This window comes from Oncorhynchus kisutch, linkage group LG7, assembly GCF_002021735.2.
Source record: "Oncorhynchus kisutch isolate 150728-3 linkage group LG7, Okis_V2, whole genome shotgun sequence".
In the NCBI taxonomy this organism is placed as follows: Eukaryota; Metazoa; Chordata; class Actinopteri; order Salmoniformes; family Salmonidae; genus Oncorhynchus; species Oncorhynchus kisutch.
Genome location: NC_034180.2, coordinates 35896825 through 35921798, shown reverse-complemented (window position 1 = coordinate 35921798; position 24974 = coordinate 35896825). Strand labels below are relative to the sequence as shown.

Below are 24974 nucleotides of genomic sequence, written 5' to 3'. Positions count from 1 at the left end.
TTAAAACACACACTGCGTACCAGACCTCTGGAGTCTGCCATAGTGTCAATGATTCGCCCCATGAGTTACGTGGAGCTGTAGCATCCACAATGAGAACAAAGTCTCCGATGGTGAAACTCAGCTTTGTGCTGTTCCACTTCGGACGATCCTGCATCATTGACAGATACTCACATGTCCATCTTCTCCAGAAAAGTTCTGCAAGGTACTGGGCTTGTTTCCATCTCCTTCGAGCATATAAGTCGTCCTTCTTGACCAGACCTGGTGGCAACAATGGTTATCCTTTGAGTTGAATGACGTGATTTGGCGTTAGGGAATCCAAGACACTTGGGTCATTCGAGACTGAAGTTATTAGGCAGTCATTAAGAATTGCCTCCATCTTACATGAAGCTGTTTACAGGGCTTCGTCATCAAACCTGCATCATGACGGGTTGAAGAACACTCTTTACTTGCTGGATGAGCTGTTCCCACACACCGGCATGGTGAGCACCATTAGGAGTGTTGAATCTCCACTTTATGCCATCCTGCAACAGGGCCTTTTGAATTGTGTTTTGGTTTAGATCCTTCAGAGCTTCTCTTAGCTCACGGTTAAAGCTGACACATTTTATTCCATTGTCCTCTCCTAAATTCAGCAAAAAAAGGAGCGTCCTCTCACTGTCAACTGCGTTAATTATGTGTAAATATTTGTATGAATATAACAAGATTCAACAACTGAGACATAAACTGAACAAGTTCCACAGACATGTGACTAACAGAAATGGAATAATGTGTCCCTGAACAAGAGGGGGTCCAAATCAAAAGTAACAGTCAGTATCTGGTGTGGCCACCAGCTGCATTAAGTACTGCAGTGCATCTCCTCCTCATGGACTGCACCAGAGTTGCCAGTTCTTGCTGTCAGATGTTACCCCACTCTTCCACCAAGACACCTGCAAGTTCCCAGACATTTCTGGGCGGAATGGCCCTAGCCCTCACCCTCTGATCCAACAAGTCCCAGACGTGCTCAATGGGATTGAGTTCGCTGGCCATGGCAGAACACTGACATTCCTGTCTTGCAGGAAATCATTCACAGAATGAGCAGTATGGCTGGTGGCATTGTCATGCTGGAGGGTCATGTTAGGATGAGCCTGCAGGAAGGGTAGCACATGAGGCAGGAGGATGTCTTCCCTGTATTGAGATTGCCTGCAATGACAACAAGCTCAGTCCGATGATGCTGTGACACACCGCCCCAGACCATGACGGACCCTCCACCTCCAAATCGATCCCGCTCCAGAGTTCAGGCCTCGGTGTAACGCTCATTCCTTCGATGATAAACACGAATCCAACCATCACCCCGGGTGAGACAAAACCGTGACTTGTCAGTGAAGAGCACATTTTGCCAGTCCTGTCTGGCCCAGCGACGGTGGGTTTGTGCCCATAGGCGACGTTGTTGCCGGTGATGTCTGGTGAGGATCTGCCTTAACAACAGTCCAGCCTCTCTCAGCCTATTGCGGACAGTCTGAGCACTGATGGAGGGATTGTGTGTTCCTGATGTAACTCGGGCAGTTGTTGTTGCCATCCTGTACCTGTCCCGCAGGTGTGATGTTCGGATGTACCGATCCTGTGCAGGTGTTGTTACACGTGGTCTGCCACTGCGAGGATGATCAGCTGTCTCTCCTGTCTCCCTATAGAGCTGTCTTAGGCGTCTCACAGTAAAGAAATTGCAATTTATTGCCCTGGCCACATCTGCATTCCTCATGCCTACTTGCAGCATGCTTAAGGCACGTTCACGCAGATGAGCATGGTCTCTGGGCATCTTTCTTTATGTGTTTTTTAGAGTCAGTAGAAAGGCCTCTTTAGTGTCCTAAGTTTTCATACATGTGACGTTAATTGCCTACCGTCCATAAGCTGTTAATGTCTTAACGACTGTTCCACAGGTGCATGTTCATTAATTGTTTATGGATCATTGAACAAGCATGGGAAACAGTGTTTAAACCGTTTGCAATGAAGATCTGTGAAGTTATTTGAGTTTTTACTAATTATCTTTGAAACATTTCTTTTTTTTGCTGAGTTTACAAATTAACCGTTGAAGGGGACTGAAGCATGAGTCTGTGTCAAAGGAATGAACCATTTTGAGAAGGATGGCTCAGCAGGTCAGATGTGAATATTACTCCATACCTCTTTACATTACTTTGTCCTCTCTTAACTTCAGTAGGTCCGCAGTAGTCGATGCCTACATGAATGAAAAGTGATAGATCTGTAGAGATCCTGCCTATAGGAAGAGAAGCCATTTTCTGCTGTCCTACATTTCCATGTTTGTGTTGACACGCCAGACATTCCTGTATGATGGAGCTTGCTGCAGAGTTGCTACGCAGAACCCAGTATATGCGCTGCAGCCTGGAGAGCATGTCTTTTCTCCTGCTGTGGCCAACCAGGTCATGACAAAGGATCAGCTTTGAGATGTCTCTGTCTTTGGGAAGAATGGCTGGGTGTTTTTAATCTTCAGGCATGGCAGAGCTGCTAGCCTTCCACCTACCCTCAGGACACTGTTCAACAAGACTGGATCCATTCTGTACAGCACCAGTCAAAAGTTTGGACACACCTACTCATTCAAGAGTTTTTCATTTATTTAAAAAAGTGTTAAACAAATCAAAATATATTTTATATTCTTCAAAGTAGCCAGCCTTTGCCTTGATGACAGCTTTGTATACTCTTAGCATTCTCTCAACCAGCTTCACGAGGAATGCTTTTCCAACAGTTTTAAAAGAGTTCCCACAAATGCTGAGCAGTTGTTGGCTGCTTTTCCTTCACTCTGCAGTCCAACTCATTCCAAACCTTCTCAATTGGGTTGAGGTCGGGTGATTGTGGAGGCCAGGTCATCTGATGCAGCACTCCATCACTCTCCTTCATGGTCAAATAGTCATTACACAGCCTGGAGGTGTGTTGGGTCATTGTCCTGTTGAAAAACAAATGATAGTCCTACTAAGCGCAGACCAGATGGTATGGCGTATTGCTGCCGAATGGACAGATTTCCACCTGTCTAATGTCCATTGCTCATGTTTTTTGACCCAAGCAAGTCTCTTCTTCTTATTGGTGTCCTTTAGTAGTGGTTTCTTTGCAGCATTTCGACCATGAAGAACTGATTCATGCAGTCTCCTCTGAACAGTTGCTGTTGAGATATGTCTGTTACTTGAACTCTGTGAAGAACTTATTTGGGCTGAAATGTCTGAGGCTGGTAACTCTAATGAACGAATCCTCTGCAGCAGAGGTAACTCTGGGTCTTCCTTTCCTGTGGTGGTCCTCATGAGAGCCATGTTCATCATAGCGCTTGATGCTTTTTGCAACTGCACTTTAAGAAACTTTAAAAGTTCTTGCCATTTTCCACATTGACTGACCTTCATGTTTTAAAGTAATGATGGACTCATTTATCTTTGTTTATTTGAGCTGTTCTTTCCATAATATAGATTTGGCCTTTTACCCCAAAAAATGTACTAGGCAAGTCAGTTAAGAACAAATTCTTATTTTCAATGACGGCCTAGGAACAGTGGGTTAACTGCCTGTTCAGGGGCAGAACAACAGATTTTGTACCTTGTCAGCTCGGGGGTTTGAACTTGCAACCTTCTGGTTACTAGTCCAATGCTCTAACCACTAGGCTACCCTGCCGCCCCAGGGCTGTCTTCTGTTTACCACCCCTACCTTGTCACAACACAACTGATTGGCTCAAACGCATTAAGAGGGAATGAAATTCCACAAATTAACTTTTAACAAGGCACACCTGTTAATTGAAATGTTTTATAAGTGACTACCTCATGAAGCTGGTTGAGAGAATGCCAAGAGTGTGCAAAGCTGTCATCAAGGCAAAGGGTGGCTACTTTGAAGAATCTCAAAGGTGTGTCCAAACTTAACTGGTACTGTATATGTTGATGATCTGTTAACTGTGCCTTTGCTGAATGCAGCAATTATATTATTGGACAAAGCATACAACCGCTTCCTCTGCCTGGGAAATGTCGTTCACTGAGAGTCTGAGTGTACAGCTTTGCTTTGAACTGACATTTGTGATCCTCCAACATTCTCCAGCTCCTCCGTGTGCTTAATGTCCTGCAATGTGTGAGAACAGCCTTTCAAGAACAATGCATACGAATACAATGCCTTCCCATCTGCTGGCTTAATGACCAGCTCAGAGCTTTTTCCATATGTGCAGTTTTTTTTCTTAATTTCATTGACCAAGTTGAACTCAAGTGGTTTCTTTGCTTCATTGTATAGCCTTGCTGGATTCATGTGCAAACAGCTACGAACAAGTTCTCTTGGTTGACCACTTTTATACTCCGCTAAATAATAAAGCCTGTCTTGCATGGTGTCAGTTTTGCATTCAATACCATGTTGGAAAGCTTTAATGAATGACCTGTAATGAAGTGGGTCACCATCGAACACTGGTAGGCCTCTTGTTGGCAATAGAGTTTTTCCTATTTAGCAGAAATTCAGTGATGCCATTCAGTCTTTGGATAGCATGAAATTGTGGAGAAAAAGGGGTAAAAATACAAACAAATATTTAAAAAAGAGCATCTTGGTTGGTAGTAGCATTAGCATGGTAACTAGTAGAATTAGCTTGGTGGTTAAAGGAACAAGGAAATAGTAGCATCAGTTTTATATTTTTATTTTTTTATTTTACCCCCTTTTCTCCCCAATTTCGTGGTATCCAATTGTTTAGTAGCTACTATCTTGTCTCATTGCTACAACTCCTGTACGGGCTCGGGAGAGACGAAGGTTGAAAGTCATGCGTCCTCCGATACACAACCCAACCAAGCCGCACTGCTTCTTAACACCGCGCCATCCAACCCAGAAGCCAGCCGCACCAATATGTTGGAGGAAACACCGTGTACCTGGCAATCTTGGTTAGCGCGCACTGCGCCTGGCCCTCCACAGGAGTCACTGGTGCACGATGAGACAAGGATTTCCCTACCGGCCAAACCCTCCCTAACCCGGACGACGCTAGGCCAATTGTGCGTCGCCCCACGGACCTCCCGGTCGCGGTTGCTAGTAGCTTGGTTGCTAGTAGCATTAACCTGGTTGGAACCTGCACTTTGAGTTGCTTGCCCATTAGCGCCATTTGTGGGTGGCTGTGGCTGCTGCTGTGGCTGTGGCTGCTGCTGTGGCTGTGGCTGCTGCTGTGGCTGTGGCTGTGGCTGTGGCTGCTGCTGTGGCTGTGGCTGCGGCTGTGGCTGTGGCTGCTGCTGTGGCTGTGGCTGCTGCTGTGCTTTTATGATGTTGGTTGCAGAATTTAGCCTTGGTGCACCATGGTTTGTTCTCCCTGTTGGGATCCTGTAGGTTTAAAGTTTTATTAGTCGTATGTACAGGATACGCATGGTTTACATCGTCCAACAAAATGCTTACTTGCAGGTTCTTTCTCGACAAGGCAACAACAATAAGAAATCAAATATAAGAATACTAACATAAAGTAAATGGCTCAGTAGAATAGAATAAACATTTCAAATCAAACTTTGTCCCGACTTCAACAATTGTAGACCTTACCGTGAAATGCTTACTTACAAGCCCTTATCCAACAGTGCAGTTCAAGAAGAGTTAGGAAAATATTTACCAAATAGGCTAAAGTAAAAAGTAACACAGTAAGAATAACAATAACGAGGCTATATACAGGGGCTACCGGTACCGAGTCAGTGTGCAGGTGTACAGGTTAGTTGAGGTAATTTGTACATGTAGCTACAGTAGGGGTGAAGTGACTATGCATAGATAATGAACAACGAGTAGCAGCAGTGTACAAAAGGGAGGGAGGTCAATGTAAATAGTCCGGTGGCGATTTTATTAATTGTTCAGCAGTCTTATGGCTTGGGGGTAGAAGCTGTTGAGGAGACTTTTGGTCCTAGACTTGGCGCTCCAGTACCACTTGCCGTGCGGTAGCAGAGAAAACAGTCTGTGACTTGGGTGACTGGAGTCTCTGGCAATTTTATGGGATTTCGTCTGACACGCCTATTATATAGGTCCTGGATGGCAGGAAGTTTGGCTCCAGTGATGTACTGGGCCGTACGCACTACCCTCTGTAGAGCCTTACGGTCAGATGCCGAGCAGTTGCCATACCAGGCCGTGATGCAACTGGTTAGGATGTTCTCGATGGTGTGGATCTGATCTTGAGAATTTGGGGACCCATGCCAAATCTTTTCAGTCTCCTGAGGGGGAAAAGTTTTTGTCCTTTCACGGCTGCCTTGGTATGTTTGGACCATGATAGTTTGTTGGTGGTGTGGACACCAAGGAACTTGAAACTCTCGACCCGCTCCACTACAGCCCTGACGATGTTAATGAGGGCCTGTTCGGCCCGCTTTTTTCCTGTAGTTCCCGATCAGCTTCTTTGTCTTGATGACATTGAGGGAGAGGTTGTTGTCCTGGCACCATACTGCTAGTTCTCTGACCTCCTCCCTATAGGCCATCTCATAATTGTCGGTGATCAGGCCTACCACTGTTGTGTCGTCAGCAAACTTAATGATGGTGTTGGAGTTGTTTGGCCATGCAGTCATGGGTGAACAGGAGGGGACTAAGTACACACCCCTGAGGGGCTCCTGTGTTAAGGATCAGAGTGGCAGACGTGTTGTTGCCTCCTCTTACCACCTTTGCAGTGTAGAGGTCTGTAATTTGCATCATAGGTACACTTCAACTGTGAGACGGAATCTAAAACAAAAATCCAGAAAAATCACATTGTATGATTTTTAAATCATTAATTTGCATTTTATTGCATGACATAAGTATTTGATACATCAGAAAAGCAGAACTTATTATTTGGTACAGAAACCTTTGTTTGCAATTACAGAGATTATACGTTCCTGTAGTTCTTGACCAGGTTTGCACACACTGCAGCAGGGATTTTGGCCCACTCCTCCATACAGACCTTCTCCAAATCCTTCAGGTTTCGGGGCTGTCGCTGGGCAATACGGACTTTCAGCTCCCTCCAAATATTTTCTATTGGGTTCAGGTCTGGAGACTGGCTAGGCCACTCCAGGACCTTGAGATGCTTCTTACGGAGCCACTCCTTAGTTGCCCTGGCTGTGTGTTTCGGGTCATTGTCATGCTGGAAGACTCAGCCAAGACCCATCTTCAATGCTCTTACTGAGGGAAGGAGGTTGTTGGCCAAGATCTCACGATACATGGACCCATCCATCCTCCCCTCAATACGGTGCAGTCGTCCTGTCCCCTTTGCAGAAAAGCATCCCCAAAGAATGATGTTTCCACCTCCATGCTTCACGGTTGGGATGGTGTTCTTGGGGTTGTACTCATCCTTCTTCTTCCTCCAAACACGGCGAGTGGATCATCCCGATGGTCATTAGCAAAATTCCGACGGGCCTTGACATGCGCTGGCTTGAGCAGGGGGACCTTGCGTGCGCTGCAGGATTTTAATCCATAACGGCGTAGTGTGTTACTAATGGTTTTCTTTGAGACTGTGGTCCCAGCTCTCTTCGGGTCATTGACCAGGTCCTGCCGTGTAGTTCTGGGCTGATCCCTCACCTTCCTCATGATCATTGATGCCCTACGAGGTGAGATCTTGGATGGAGCCCCAGACCGAGGGTGGTTGACCGTCATCTTGAACTTCCATTTTCTAATAATTGCGCCAACAGTTGTTTCCTTCTCACCAAGCTGCTTGCCTATTGTCCTGTAGCCCATCCCAGCCTTGTGCAGGTCTACAATTTTATCCCTGATGTCTTTACACAGCTCTCTGGTCTTGGCCATTGTGGAGAGGTTGGAGTCTGTTTGATTGAGTGTGTGGACAGGTGTCTTTTATACAGGTAACGAGTTCAAACAGGTGCAGTTAATACAGGTAATACAGGATGGCTTCTTAAAGAAAAACTAACAGGTCTGTGAGAGCCGGAATTCTTACTGGTTGGTAGGTGATCAAATACTTTTGTCATGCAATAAAATGCAAATGAATTACTTAAAAATCATACAATGTGATTTCCTGGATTTTTGGTACACAGTTGAAGTGTACCTATGATACAAATTACAGACCTCTACATGCTTTGTAAGTAGGAAAACCTGCAAAATCGGCAGTGCATCAGATACTTGTTCTTCCCACTGTAGGTGTTCCTTTTGTCCAGGTGGGAAAGGGCAGTGTGGAGTGCGATTGAGATTGCATCATCTGCCGATCTGTTGTGGCGGTATGCAAATTGGAGTGGGTCTAGGGTGTCGGGGAGGATGCTGTTGATGTGAGCCATGACCAGCCTTTCAAAGCACTTTATGGCTACCAACGTGAGTGCTACAGGGCGGTAATCATTTCGGCAGGTTACCTTTTCTTCCTTGGGCACAGGGACTGTGGTGGTTTGCTTGAAACATGTAGGTATTACAGACTTGGTCAGGGAGAGGTTGAAAATGTCAGTGAAGACACTTGATAGTAGGTTCGCGTATGCTTTGAGTACACCTCCTGGGAATCCATCTGGCCAGCGGCTTTGTTGACCTTTATAAAGGTTTTGTTCACATTGGCTACCGAGAGCGTTATCACACAGTTGAGCATACGTAATAATACAGGAAGGCACAATTTATAGTACAATATTGATATTTGTATTGGGGAAGAGGTGGGGGCAGTGTATAAAATGAGCAGTATAATAAGAGTCTGGTAGCAGCAGTTGTGGTGTGTGAGTGCATGTGTGCTAAAGTACGGAGAATCAGAGCAGGTGGTCAGTCCAGTTCAAGTGTTCATCAGTGATGGCTTGTAGAGAGACACGGTCTCTCAGCCTGTTGCTATCAGACCTCAAGCTCTGATACCGTCTACCCAACGATAAGGGAGAGAACAGCTCATGGCGGGGGTGTGTGGGGTCCTTGATAGTACTGCATGCCTTCCTCAGGCACCGTTTTGAGTAGATGGGAGCATGGTCTCAGTGATGTACTAGGCCGTCTTCACCACTCACAGTAAGGCCTTGAGGTCGTGGATGAAGCAATTCCCATACCAGGCTGCGATACAACCGGTCAGGATGCTCTCCTTCGTGCAGCGGTAGTATTTGGAGAGGACCCGGGGAAGCATGTCAAATTTCTTCCGCCACCATAGGGAGTAGAGACACTGATGCACTCTCAAGAGTGGTGGTGGTGTTGTTGGTCATGCTTCCTCTCTGCTTTCTGAAGTCAACAATCAACTCCTTTGTTTTGCTGACGTTGAGGGGGAGGTTGTTGTCATGATACCACAATGCCAGTTCACTTACCTCCTCCCTATAGGTTGACTCGTCATTGGTGGTTATCACCCCCCTATAACTGTGGTGTCATCAGCAAACTTGATGATGGTGTTGGTGTCGTGCAAAGCCACGCAGTTGTTGAGTACAGCAGAGGACTGAGGACACAGGCCCTTGTGTTAAGAGTCAGTGTGGAGGTGTTGTTGCCAATCCTTACAGCATGTGGTCTACCCGTCAGGAAGTCCAGGATTCAGTTGCAGAGGTGGTGTCTAGACCCAGGGCACAGAGCTTGGTGTCGAGCTTGGCTGGAACAATAGTGTTGAATGCTGAACTGTAGTCAATGAACAGCACTCTCACATAGGTGTTCCTCTTGTCCAGATGTGTTACGACCATGTGAATAGCAATGGAAATAGAATCTTCCGTGGAACTGTTGGAGCGGCAGGAAAATTGGCATGGTTCCAGTGTGCCTGGCATGCTGGCCTTGATGTGGGCCATGATCAGCCTCTCAAAGCCCTTCATGATGACCAAGGTGAGTGTGACAGGGCAATAGTCACTTTGGCATGTCACCTTGTTTTATTTGGGCACTGGGACAATGGTGGTCTCCTTAGAGCAGGTGGGGACTACAGCCTGGGACAAGGACTGGTTGAAGATGTCTGAAAAGACGTCCACCAGCTGGTTAGGACACACTCTGAGAAGCGGCCAGGGATGCCATCTGTGCAAGCAGCATCAGAGAGTGAAAACAATTGGTCGGGTCGGAGTTGTCTTGGATGGCTCCGTATTTTCTGCCTTGAAGCGAGCATAGACTGTGTCAAGCTTGACTGTGAGGGAGGCTTGGTGTCACGGCACAGCTGGATTTGCATTTGTAGTCTGTGATAGTCTGTAATCCTTGCCACATGCGACACGAGTTGGAGTTGTCGAACATCAGCACTTAGCCAAGTTTGAGTCTGTATTGTCTTTTTGCATCCCTAATGGATTTGCGGAGCTCGTTCCTGCTTACCTTGTATGCGACGTGTGCCACAGAGTCATCGGAGTTCGTTCTGCTGACATTGAATGCTGCAGATCGGTCACTCAGCATTGTATGGATATCTCCATTCATCCAGGGTTTTTGGTTGGGGTATGTCCGGATTGTTATTGTGGGTACAACATCAACATTTCCTAATGAATGAATAATGATTTTTTTTTTAAATGTATAATTTCTTACATTGTTAGCCCAGAAAACCTGAAGTGTTATTACATACAGCCGGGAAGAACTATTGGATATCAGAGAGACGTCAAATTACCAGCACAACCAGCACTACGACCAGGAATATGACTTTCCCAAAGCGGATCCTTTGTCTGCATCTCCCAAGGCATTCAAACTGATTCTAGAGGCCGACGCAAAACAACAGCCGGAGGAGAAGGTGTTGTAAGCGGTCTTCTAGTGAGGCTTCCGATGCGTGCACACCACCCACCACTTCCGAGTATATTACTCGCTAATGTCCAGACCCAAGTTAACGAAGTAGGCAATTAGGGCAAGAGTTGATTTCCAAAGAGATATCTGGGATTGTAACAATGTTTCACAGAAACATGGCTAGCTTGGGACATGCTGTTGGAGTCAATACAGCCAACGGGATTTTCAGTTTATCACACCGACAGGAATAAACATCTTTCCGGTAAGAAAAAGGGCAGGGGTGGATGATTCATGATTAACGACTCATGGTGTAATTGTAAAAACATACAGGAACTCAAGCCCTTTTGTTCACCTCAACTAGAATCAAATGCCGACCGTATTATCTCCCAAGAGAACTCTCCTCCGTTATTGTCACAGCCGTGTATATCCCTCCGCAAGATGATACCAAGACTGCCATCAAGGAACTTCACTGAACTTCATGCAAACTGGAAATCATATGTCCTGAGATTGCATTTATTGTAGCTGGGGTTTTTAATACAGCTAATTTGAGAACAAGGCTACCTAAATTCTGTCAGCATATCGATTGCAGTACACGAGCGAGTAACACTCTCGACCATTGCTACTCTAACTTCCACGATGCATACAAGGCCCTCCCCCGCCCTCCTTTTGGCAAATCTGACCATGACTCCTTCTTGTCGCCCGTGCTTAGGTCTATCCAACGCTAGTCTGACCAATAGGATTCCACGCTTCAATCACGTGGACTGGGATATGTTCCGGGTAGCTTCAGATAACGTATATGCTGACTCGGTGATTGAGTTTATAAGGAAGTGTATAGGAGATGTTGTACCCACTATGACTATTAAAACCTTCCTTAACCAGAAACCGTGCATTGATGGCAGCATTTGCGCAAAACTGAAAGCACGTACCGCCAAAATTAATCATGGCAAGGCAATTGGGAATATGGCCAAATACAAAACAGTGTAGTTATTCCCTCCATAAGGCAATCAAACAAGTGTCAGTATAGAGACAAAGTGGAGTTGCAATTCAATGGCTCAAACACGAGACGTATGTGACCGTGTCTACAGACAGACAATCACAGATTACAAAAAGAAAACCAGCCCCGTCGCGGATATTGACGTCTTGCTTCCAGAAAAAATAAACAATTTCTTTGTGCGCTTTGAGGACAATACAGTGCCACCAACTACCAAAGACTGTGGGCTCTTTCTCCATGGCTGGCGTGAGTAAAACTTTTAAACGTGTTAAACCTCACAAGGCTGCTGACCCAGATGGCATTGCTTGCTGCATCCTCAGAGCATGCGTAGACCAGCTGGCTGGTGTGTTTATGGATATTTTTTATCAATCCCTATCCCAGTCTGTTGCCCCCACATGCTTCAATATGTCCACCATGGTTAATGTTCCCAAGATAGCTAAGGTAACTGAACTAAATGACTGTTTGCCCGTAGCACTCACTTCTGTTATCATGAAGTGCTTTGAGAGACTAGTCAAGGATCTCTCTGTACTTTGCTCCATTCATTTTTTTCCTCAATCCTGACTAGTCTCTGTCGCTGGAAAACATCCCCACAGCATGATGCTGCAACCACTGTGCTTCACTGTAGGGATGGTGCCAGGTTTCCTCCATACATGATACTTGTCATTAATGCCAAAGAGTTCAATCTTGGTTTCATCAGGCCAGAGAATCTTGTTTCTCATGATCTGAGAGTCCTTTAGGTGTCTTTTGGCAAACTCCAAGCGGGCTGTCATGTGCATTTTACTCATGTGTGTCCGTCTGGCCAATACCAAAAAGGCCTGATTGGTGGAGTGCTGCAGAGATGGTTGTCCTTCTGGAAGGTTCTCCCATCGCAACAGAGGAACTCTGGAGCTCTGTCAAAGTGACCATCGGGTTCTTAGTCACCTCCCTGACCAAGGCCCTTCTCTGATTGCTCAGTTTGCCTGGCGGCCAGCTCTAAGAAGAGTCTTGGTAGTTCCAAACTTCTTCCATTTAAGAATGATGGAAGCCACTATGTTCTTGGGGACCTTCAATGCTGCAGAAATGTTTTGGTACCCTTCCCCAGATCTGTGCCTCAAAACAATCACATTTCAAATCAATCACATGTATTTATACAGCAGCAGATGTCATAACATGTTATACAGAAACCCAGCCGAAAATCCCAAACAACAGCAATGCAGATGTAGAAGCACTGTGTATAAACAATCTTGTATCGGAGCTCTACTGACAATTCCTTCGACTTCATTGCTTAGTTTTTGCTCTGGCATGCACTGTCAACTGTGGGACCTTATATACAGTTGAAGTCGGAAGTTTACATACACTTACTTAGGAGTCATTAAAACTCGTTTTTCAACCACTCCACACATTTCTTGTTAACAAACTATAGTTTTGGCAAGTCAGTTAGGACATCTACTTTGTGCATGACACAAGTCATTTTTCCAACAATTGTTTACAGACAGATTATTTCACTTATAATTCACTGTATCACAATTCCAGTGGGTCAGAAGTTTACATACACTAAGTTGACTGTGCCTTTAAACAGCTAGGAAAATTCCAGAAAATGATATCATTTTGATAGGCTAATTGACATAATTTGAGTCAATTGGAGGTGTACCTGTGGATTTATTTCAAGGCCTACCTTCAACCTCAGTGCCTATTTGCTTGACATCATGGAAAAATTAAAAGAAATCAGCCAAGCCCTCAGAACAAATTGTAGACCTCCACCAGTCTGGTTCATCCTTGGGAGCAATGTCCAAATGCCTGAAGGTACCAAGTTCATCTGTACAAACAATAGTATGCAAGTATAAACACCATGGGACCTCGCAGCCGTCATACCGCTCAGGAAGGAGACACGTTCTGTCTCCTAGAGATGAACGTACTTTTGTGCGAAAAGTGCAAATCAATCCCAGAATAACAGCAAAGGACCTATTTAAGATGCTTGAGGAAACAGGTACAAAAGTATCTATATCCACAGTAAAACGAGTCCTATATCGACATAACCTGAAAGGCTGCTCAGCAAGGAAGAAGCCACTGCTCCAAAACCGAGAAATGTCCTCTGGTCTGATGAAACACAAATAGAACTGTTTGGCCATAATGACCATCGTTATGTTTGGAGGAAAAAGGGGGAGGCTTGCAAACCGAAGAACACCATCCCAAACGTGAAGCACGGGGGTGGCAGCATCATGTTGTGGGGGTGCTTCGCTGCAGGAGGGACTGGTGCACTTCACAAAATAGATGGCATCATGAGCAAGCAAATCTATGTGGATATATTGAAGCAACATCTCAAGACATCAGTCAGGAAGTTAAAGCTTGGTCGCAAATGGATCTTCCAAATGGACAATGACCCCAAGCATACTTCCAAAGTTGTGGAAAAATGGCTTAAGGACAACAAAGTCAAGGTATTGGAGTGGCCATCACAAAGCCCGCAATCCTATAGAAAATTTGTTGACAGAACTGAAAAAGCGTGTGCGAGAAAGGAGGCCTACAAACCAGACTGTTACACCAGCTCTGTCAGGAGGAATGGGCAAAAATTCACCCAACTTATTGTGGGAAGCTTGTGGAAGGCTACCCGAAACGTTTGACCCAAGTTAAACAATTTAAAGGCAATGCTACAAAATACTAATTGAGTGTATGTAAACTTCTGACCCACTGACCCAATGTGATAAAAGCTGAAATAAATCACTCTCTACTATTATTCTGACATTTCACATTCTTAAAATAAAGTGGTGATACTAACTGGCCTAAGACAGAATTTTTATTAGGATTAAATGTCAGGAATGATGAAAAACTAAGTTTAAATGTATTTGGCTAAGGTGTATGTAAACTTCCAACTTCAACTAAACATGTAGACAGGTGTGTGCGCTTTTCCAAATCATGTCCAATCAATTGAATGTGGACTCCAGTCAAGTTGTGAAAACATCTCAAGGATGATCAATGGAAACGGACTCACATGAGCTCTATTTCGGGTCTCATACCAAAGTGTCTGAATACTTATTTACATAAGGTATCTGTTTTTTTATTTGAATGCATTTTCAAACATGTCTAAAAACCTGTTTTGTATGTATTATGGATCCCCAACTACTCTTCCTGGGGTCCAGCAAAATTAAGGCAGTTTTTTCACTGTTTTTTCATTATAATTCATTCGCAGATTTCATAACAGGCCCCTACTCCACCACTACCAGAAATCTATGTGTGTATCGTGCATATGTTATCGTGTGTGGGTGTGTATGTCTGCGTGGCTTCACAGTCCCCGCTGTTCCATAAGGGGTATTTTTTTAATCTGTTTTTAAATCAAATTTTAGTACTTGCATCAGTTACTTGATGTGGTATAGAGTTCAATGTAATCATGGCTCTATGTAGTACTGTGAGCCTTCCATAGTATGTTCTGGACTTGGGGACTGTGAAGAGACCTCCTGTGGTATGTATTGTGGGGTATGTATCGGTGTCCGAGCTGTGCGCCAGTAGTTCAAATAGACAGCTCGGTGCATTCAACATGTTAATACCTCTCATAAATTCAAGTAGTGATGAAGTGAATCTCTCCTCCATTTTGAGCCAGGAGAGATTTACATGCATATTATTAATATTAGCCCTCTGTATACATCCAAGGGCCAGCCGTCCTGCCCTGTTCTGAGACAAAAGCAATTTTCCTAAGTCCCTTTTTGTGGCACCTGACCATGACTGAACAGATCCTGTAAGACCTGCCTTGTTGATAGTGCTGTTAAGAAGGCAGAGAAGTGCTTTATTATGGACAAACTTCTCCCCATCTTAGCTACTGTTGTATTATGTTTTGACCATGATAGTTTACAATCCAGCTTTTCTCCAAGCAGTTTAGTCACCTCAACTTTCTCAATTTCCACGATTTAGTTTAGTCAATGATTTGTCCCAAATACGGTGCTTTTAGTTTTAGAAATATTTAGGACAAATGTATTCCTTGCCATCCATTCTGAAACTAACTGCAACTCTTTGTTAACCTCTCTTGGGTATGGGGCAGTATTTTCATGTCCGGATGAAAAGCATGCCCGGATGAAAAGCATGCCCAAAGTAAACTGCCTGTTACTCAGGCCCAGAAGCTAGGATATGCGAAACCCCAAGGAAAAACCACCCCCCCCCAGATAATTGTATTTATTTATTTTACCAAAATAGGAACAAATTCTTATTTTCAATGACTGCCTAGGAACAGTGGGTTACCTGCCTGTTCAGGGGCAGAACGACAGATTTGTTGTCAGCTTGGGGATTTGAACTTGCAACCTTCCAGTTACTAGTCCAACGCTCTAACCACGAGGCTACCCTGCCGCTCCAAAAATAATTCAGCCTACTACTGTTTTCAATGGCTGTCACTTTTATTACAAGGCGAAATCCTCCCAGATTGCAGTTCCTAGGGCTTCCACTAGATGTCAACAGTCTTTAGAAATAGTCTCATGCTGGTTTATGGAAAAATGAGCCAGAAATGTTTGTTTTTCTAGGTGGCTCCCATCTTGGCTGTAGTGTTTCCAAGTGCTTGGAAGAGAGCGCGTTCTTTGGTATTTTTCTCCGGTAAAGACAATAGCGATTCTCCGTCTTAAATTGTATAGTTTATTTACGTATTAGGGTACCTAAGGTTTGATTATAAACGTTGTTTGACTTGTTTGGAAAAGTTTATTTGTAATGTTTGGGATTCATTTTGTATGCATTTTGATGGAGGGAAACTGGATGGATTATTGACTGAAGCACGCCAACTAAACTGAGTTTTTATGGATATAAAGAAGGACATTATCGAACAAAAGGACCATTTGTGATGTGTCTGGGACCTTTTGGAGTGCCAAAAGAAGAAGATCATCAAAGGTAAGGCATTTATTATATCGCTATTTCTGACTTTCGTGGCGCACCTGCCTGGTTGAAATATGTTTTTCATGCTTTTTCATGCGGGGCGCTGTCCTCAGATAATCGCATGGTGTGCTTTAGTAATAAAGCCTTTTTTAAATCTGACACAGCAGCTGTGATTAACAAGAAGGTCAGCTTTATTTTGATGTATTACACTTGTGATTTTATGAAAGTTAAATATTTATAATTCTATAGTTTGAATTTCGCGCTCTGCAATTTCACCTGATGTTGTCGAGGTGGGATGCTACCATCCCACCTGTCCATAAGAAGTTAAGTGTTGCAGTCATTTCAGTCACTGTAGTAGCTGACATGTGTAGTGTTGAGTCATCTGCCTACATAGACACACTGTCTTTACTCAAAGCCTGTGGCATGTCATTAGTAAAGATTGAAACAAGTAATGGGTCTAGAGAGCTGCACTGGGGAATTTCTGATTCTACCTGGATTATGTTGGAGAGGCTTCAGTTGAACACCCTTTGTGTCTGTTAGACAGGTAACTCTTTATCCACAATATAGCAGTGGGTGTAGTCAACACATACATTTTTCCAGCAGCAAACTATGATTGTCAAAAGTCGCACTGAAGCATAACAGCCCCCACAATATTTGTATCATCAATTTCTCTCAACCAATCATCAGTCATTTGTGTAAGTGACCTGTGCTTGTTGAATGTCCTTCCCAATCAGCGTGCTGAAAGTCTGTTGTCAATTTGTTTTCTGTAAAATAACATTGTATCTGATCAAACGTTTTTTTCCAACTTTAAGGGTTGGTAACAGGCTGATTGGTCAGCTCTTTAAGCCAGTAAAGGGGGCTTTACTATTCTTAGGTAGCGGAATGACTTTTGATTCCCTCCAAGTCTGGGGGTTCACACTTTCTAGAAGGCTTAAATTGAAAATATGGCAAATAGGAGTGGCAATATCGTCCGCTATTATCCTCAATTTTCCATCCAAGTTGTCAAACCCCGTTGGTTGATAGTGTCATGACCTTCCCTCCTGGGTGAGGATCAGAGAGAGCCCCTCTCTCTCCCACCAGAGAGGAGGGGGGTGGAAGTTGGCCATTTTATGAGGGTCTTAAATACCTTGCAGGAACTTTCTCTCCCACTCTGCAGAAATGGAAGTAAAAAAAATCCCTTTTACAACAGAGAATTATTTTATAGTACTGTAACATCCAATATTGGATAATGAAACAGTATTTCTGTAATCCAAACATTTAGAATTGTCCGTGGGTATTTAAATAACAAATCTTAATTTAGATTTTGTGATGTCATTAAAGATGATAGAACAACATAACTATCTCTGAAAGTGTACATTTCCAAGTTGTCAGGTTTACATCTAAATGTTGTGGAACTTATATGATTAAATATGAAACTATTTGTGATAAGATGAAATGTGATTTTAGCCTTCTAAATGAGAATAGTTTTTCATAAATGTTCTACCCAGTCAGTGACCACACCCACATGAGCACAGACATTATGTCGGCGTCATGGAACGCACCCTTTTACCAGTGTGCATAAAACCCCTTTCACATTAGACCAAGCAGAATACGGTGTAAGCCAGATGTTGCAAATGGTTAGACTCTACCAGACCAGTTACGTGCAGCACGAGCTGAATACGTCACAAATCCTCTTACAAGGAGGAGTAGTAGGAAGGATCGGAGGACCAATGTGCAGCATGGTAAGTGTCCATATTGTTTAATAAGAATAATGAACACTGAACAAAACAATAAACGACAACGTGAAATAACGAAACCGAAACAGTTCCGTGTGGATCAAACACTGACACGGAAAATAATCACCCACAACTCAAAAGTGAAACCAGGCTACCTAAGCATGGTTCTCAATCAGGGACAACGATTGACAGCTGCCTCTGATTGAGAACCATACCAGGCCAAACACAGAAATCCCAAAACATAGAAAAAGGAACATAGACAACCCACCCAACTCACGCCCTGACCATACTAAAACAAAGACATAACAAAAGAACTAAGGTCAGAATGTGACACACACTCACTTTTAAGGAATTCAAAATTACAATATATACTTGGCTGTGTAGTGTCAGCGTTTGTTGCTGGCAAATATTCTTTACATCAATAACATAGGAATCACTATAAAACTTATTGTATTACCTCATATACTCTATATTAGGCCCAGCCTTTGGAAATCTGTTTTTTCCTAGATATGGCTACTGTATTGTGCTCACTACATCCGATGGATCTGGATTCTGCTCTCAAGCTAATTTCTGCAGCCTTAGTAAAGATGTGATCAATACATGTTCATGATTTCATCCCTGTGCTGTTTGTAACTACCCTGGTAGGTTGACTGATAACCTGAACCAGGTTGCAGGCACTGGTTACAGTTTAAATCTTTTTCTTGAGTGGGCAGCTTGATAAAAGCCAGTCAATATTTAAAATAATCCAGAAAAGATAACTCTGATATCACATACATTATCAAGCATTTCACACATGTTATCCAGATACTGAGTGTTAACACTTGGTGGTCTATAGCAGCTTCCCACCAGAATGGGCTTTAGGAGAGGCAGTATTTAACATGAGATCCTATCTAATCTTTACAGGAATGTGGTTCTGATTTATAAACAGCAACACCTCCACCATTGGCATTTATATATTTTCTGTAAATGTTATAACCTTGTATTGCTACCACTGTATCATCAAAGGTATTATCTAAGTGAGTTTCAGAGTCAGAATATGAATGCCATCTTTTACTAGCAAATTATTGATTTCATAAACCTTGTTTCTTAAGCTACACATGTTAACTTGGGATATTTTGATCACTTTTCCTCTAAGGATGCTTACTTATTTTTATTGCTTTACTGGGAAGCTTAGCAGAAGTAGATACGCTCATGTTATTTATGTTAGTGCAGGGTGAACTGCAAACAGTGAACTTCCTTATAGGGCACACCGGCTCAGTGCCAGCAGTATAAATCTGGTTCATAGGCACATGATTACTGCATACAACAGCTGTAGGATCAGCAGAGGCATTCAGGACAGTTAAGAGAGACATTAATTAGGTTACTTACATTCTGTCTACCAACGCCCCTGGTAATGTACATTTGCTGAAGCATTATGACAACTCTGCGTCACAATGGTAGGGATTAGCTGAGCTGGGCTTGGGTCATTGATAAGCCATTGTCTCAACACAGTCTTATAATGCTGTGAAACGGTCCAGGAACCCAAATTATTGAGATCCTTATAAAAAAATGTGTTTTGTTTCCAAAAGTTATCGAAATTGTCAACAAAAGTTACACACATTGAGTTGCAATAATCACGTAGCCATTTGTGAAGAGAGAGAATCCTGCTAAAGTGTTCAATGCCACAATTCAGAGGCGGCACAGGGCCAGATATGATGGGTATTTTGTTAGTGTCTAGACTCTTTAAAATCCGGTTTCAACTGTTCAGAGCTGCCCTTCATAATGTAATTTAAACCCACATGGATAGGATAGGATAGATTTCAATGTCCTGACGTAGTACATTCGGGAGCAGCTTAGTAATGTATTTTACCTGAGCTCCGGGGTAGGACGTTGTTTTTGCACCAGGAATGGTCACATTTCTTACCAGGGAACTACCCAAAATCATATCTGGCGAGAATGACGAGGAAATCCACCCACTCCCAGCTTCACAGGATTTGGAGAACCCTTTATGGATGGGCGAGAGGCAGGATAACTTGAACCCGTTGCTCCCGGCTCCTGGTGCAGTCCTCCAAAAGATGGAGAAGCCCTGCTTGATCCAGAGCAGGGAGGGAAGGTTGCCGACGTCGGCTTTGAAATCGTAGTAGTATGCACTCCGGCCGCAGACACCGGCAACCCCAGCGACGAAGGTGCAAGAAGATCAGGCTACAGGACGTCTAAACTATTCATTGTTTGTATCCGCCCCGGGCCTCTCGTTGGGAGTGTAGACTGCTTTGTGGGAGGCTGCTGTCTTTGGATTCCACGGCTCGTGACATGCGACCATCATTGATTGCCTTGCTCCTCTTGCTGTGCTCCTTCGACTCCGCTATCAGATGGAGGAGCTCCGGGCAACATCGACCAGTCGGATAGCAAGGCAGAGATGCATCCAACAAGCGTGAATGTCATCCAGCCACCGGCGTATAAAATGTAAACATTCCACTCTGTGTTTTCTCCAGTTTCTTACGTAGGCTGGCGACCTGCGTGATCAAGAAAGCCACCTCAAGCCTATAATCCCTGGCAAGTAAATAATTGCATTGGAACTCTGAGTGATCCGGTTTGTCCCGAAACAAAGCGTAGTAGATACAGCTCCTACAGCACTGGAACTGTTTGTTTATTTCCCCAGACAAAGAGGGCTCCATTGCAAAACTCATCTGGTACCAAATTAATTAGTTTGATGGCTAACAGCTTAGCATCTCTGTCAAGCAGGCTTCAACCTGTCTGTTAAGCGGGATACCGGGTCAAGAAATAGTGGTCCTAGCTGTTAAAAGGTAACCGAGATGAGGAATCCACGTTTTCACTTTATCATTATGGGGTATTGTGTGTAGATTGACGAGGAAAACAATTAATTTAATGCATTTTTAGAATCAGACTTTCTGAATGCACTGCATTTGACCCGTTTCAATAAGCTCTGCGTATGTCGCACCTCACTATTTCACAGGAGTAGCATTTGAAGCTTTTTTGTTTTTTTTCAAAATGTTATTTTTTTGTTGCAGAAATACCTTCTGGAACATGTGAACGTTCATGTGCCTTAATAACAAACTTGTATGCCATCTGTAAATACGAATACAATTGTTACATTTTGAGCCTAGTTGGTTTAGCCACTAGCCATGATTGGCTGAGATTATGGGTGGGCTGGACATGCCTAGAGAAGAACTCAGATTGGTCTGCCATTTAGCGTGCTTCTGTCTATCACATGAGATGCTCAGTTTGTGTGGATAATCCTTTCTACTGCAGCTTTTATTTTTGATTTTTTTTAAGATGCCATGAATAACTGAACGTTTTGCTACTGCTCTCAACAATGCTGCCCTGAAGTTAGTAGCGCTATCAACATAGATCAGTGGGAAAAAGTTGGATGATGATCGTGCCATGCTGACACTCTCGGACTCTGAAAATGAATCAGAGGAATAAGGAAATCCCTGATTTAGGTAAAAACATTCTCATTGAATCAGACATTGTAGAGTCTTTTGATGACAATGTTGGCGAAGAAACGGTGTCATTGTCACGGAAGAAGTTGACAGTTTTGAAATCGGTGGAATGCCCGGTGGAAGCAGCAAGATTGCCAAAATCCGGAGAGAGTCCAAAAAGAGAACACAACAAAGGCTGTTGTGTAAAATACCTCACTCAAGATTACATCTTCAAACTAAGGGCAACCATGGCATCCATGAGAGGGAGAGAAGCGTTCATCCATGGATATGAGTAAGAGTCTCACTACATTTTCAGATATTAAACGTTTCTAATTTGTAAGAAAGTTGTTAGCTAACATTACTTGTTTGATCTGTGTAGTAATACTTTAGTTTCTCAGAAATCCATTTGTATTGCTAGATATAGCCTAATGTTAGCTAGCTAGCTAACATTGAACCTAGTTGTTAGCTTTAGCTTCCTCCATGGTAGTATTGATGCATTGAAAACAACTGGGAACTCGGAAAAAATACGAGGTCAAAGCATGACGTCAGTGATCTTCAGGTCGGAAAAGTCGGGGCTCTAGAAAGAAGCCCGGTTTCTCGAGTTGGAATTCTGAGTTGGATGACAGTTCAAATCTATTTTTCCCCAGTCGGAGCTTGTTTTTTTAGGATATAGGCAGTTCTCAGTTTCGTTCCGGAACCTATTTGCGAGATTCAGTTACCTCACGTGGTATGACCAATAAATGTTCACTGTTTGCAATGTAAAAATTCAAATAAAAGCAACCAACATTAATTTGAGTTTCCACCTCTGTAATTATCCTGCTCCCTAAAAAACGTTGCCTAATGTGAAAACATATATGATATTCTAAGAATGATATTGAGCCTGATATTCTAAGAATTGATTTGGGTTGGGTAAGTCCGGGTATATGATTTGAGCAACATTGTAGCCTGGAGACCAACTCGTAGCAGTTACTGTGGTGTGAGAGAAAAGCATGCCTGTATGTCTCACAGAACCAGAATGAGATTCACTTTCTATGAGCTCTTTCTCTCGCTCTGCTCTGATAGACTTGAGCCTGCAACTACCATCTCTCCAGAGTTGTACTGAATGTATTTCTTTCTAGAATCATAGTCATGTGAATAGATGTGGTGGTGCTGTATCACCCCTGATAAATGTAAATACATTTGCCAAAGAATTACTGCTGTCTGTTCAGAAATAACATAATTCAGAATACTACACCAGCAGTAGGCCTATAATTTAGACACATGGGATCAATAGCTTTTTACATTTTTTTTTAAATGGCCTAGCAGTGGATTGTGTGTAGCCCAATCACAAGGTTGCCTACAGTTGGGAAAGAGTGGTAAATGTCGGTGAACAGCATGCAGCCAAAACAGGCCTTTTTTGCAATATTTCAAATACAATCCTGGGATAGCACAGGTTGGAAAGCAAATGGCCCCTGCTGAAACAAAAATACTTATCTGTCTGTAGGCTATGCAACTATTTTATCAACTTACAAATAGGCCTATTGAGCGAACCGCATTGTTTTTACAAACTAAAACGAGAGCGAGAGACTTTTGCCATGAGCACATCGGCCATCGCAGGTGAGTGAGCTGTGCATCATTGGGTGAGTCATTGAAACCGGAAAGTTTAGGACTAGGCTTAAGACTATAATTTCCTCCTCATATTGTGTAGTATGGGTGTCTCCTCCACACACACATACCTAGGCTATTGATGGATTGAAGACGAGGTTGTAGTTTTTTAAATTCTCAGTTTGTCAGTGTCAAAGTAGCTTGACATTTCAATCATTTGTGCGGTATTAAAAGAGATTCTGCTAAAGTCTCCAGTCATGTAAAATTACATAGAATTGCATGAAATGCGTTTATAAAAAGGACCAATTTTTCCCACACCCTAGGCTACAAAATAAATTCTGCAAGCCCCTCTGCTCTACTGCTATAGTCTAGACCACTATACAAATGTGATAATATGCATACAATGCTTTACTATAAAGGTGATGTTCTGGTGCCTCAGAGCTCTCCAAGTCACCTTCCTCTCACGCTCACTTTTTTGTTCCGGCACCTACCGATTTACAAATTAAGCAGTGGATATAGGCTAAGGACAAAATAAAGTGCATTTTTACTACTACTTTCATCACTTTTAGTCTTGAAATCTTTGGTTGTTTACGACACTGTTAATCCTTAAAGAGATGGATGGGGTTAAGGCTTAAGTGTCACGTTCTGACCTTAGTTCTTTTGTTATGTCTTTGTTTTAGTATGGTCAGGGCGTGAGTGGGGTGGGTTGTCTATGTTCCTTTTTCTATGATTTGGGATTTCTGTGTTTGGCCTGGTATGGTTCTCAATTAGAGGCAGCTGTCAATCGTTGTCCCTGATTGAGAACCATACTTAGGTAGCCTGGTTTCACTTTTGAGTTGTGGGTGATTGTTTCCTGTTTCTGTACCATACGGGACTGTTTCGATTTTCGTTTGTTACTTCACGTTGTTATTTTGTAGTGTTCAGTTTTACATATTAATGTGCAAATTGTCCTCTTCTGACGAGGAGTAAGAGATATCGGACCAATTTGCAGGGTGTGAACGATGCTGAATGGCTGTCAACAAAGAAGAGTTCTCCAGTAGGTGTGCCAAAACACTCATGGGCCATTTTCTCAAAAGTGGGGTTACAAGTTTATCAACTTTAAAAGCATAATTATTTTCCCATTGTTCCTCAACTGCAGTGTATAATATAACATTTTCTAGCCATGAGTCTCTACTTTTTATACAATATACAAAACAAAATTTAAAATGTTGTTACATAGGACCGAATCCAGGTGGTGGGTCACATATTCCAAATCCGTATTCTCAAAACAATCCCTCAGTATTGAGACTGCCTCTGTCTAGGGCCTCACTACTGTCTGAGTTGGTGCTTGTTGGTGGAGAATAGGAACAGAGAGAGGTGATCTGATTGGCTGAAGTGGGACCGGGGGGTGGATTTGTACGTGTCACAAATGTTTGTGTATACATGGTCAAGCACGCCGGATCCTCTTGTGGGGCAGGATACATGTCTTAGACTGCTTCTGGTTGAGAGGATTCTTCTAATATTCTTGTACAATACACTGAGTGCCACCATTGGTGTTTGCTTGTGGCGGTATGTACACAACTGTGATAATAACAGATGTGAATTCCCTCTGCATATAGTGGGGTTGGCATTTTTATCGTCAGAAACTCCAGGTCAGGTGAACAGGAGCTTGCAATGTTTTCAACTTCGGTACACCAGAAATTGTTTGAGGAAACATCCCCCAACCCCCCGAGTCTTCCCAGAAGCCGCTGTTCGAACCATTCGGAATATGGTGAAGCTGTCTGGCAGACGAGTGTATTATCCGTAAGGCACGTCTCAGTAAATACAGACACAGCATTCTCTGATATCCTGCTGCGATTGAAGCCTTGCTCAGTTCAAAGTAATACAATTCCAGCAATTGGACATTAGCCATCAGGATACTAGGAAAAGTAGGCCATGTAGCCC

The 24974-nt window shown here is 43.3% G+C and overlaps 1 protein-coding gene across 1 annotated transcript in view; it reads left to right on the top strand.

The window, feature by feature from the left end:
* Window positions 1-24974, top strand: part of LOC109894551 (coiled-coil domain-containing protein 9B) — a 51735-nt gene that overhangs the window by 13013 nt on the left and 13748 nt on the right. The gene's annotated exons all lie outside the window — the stretch shown is intronic.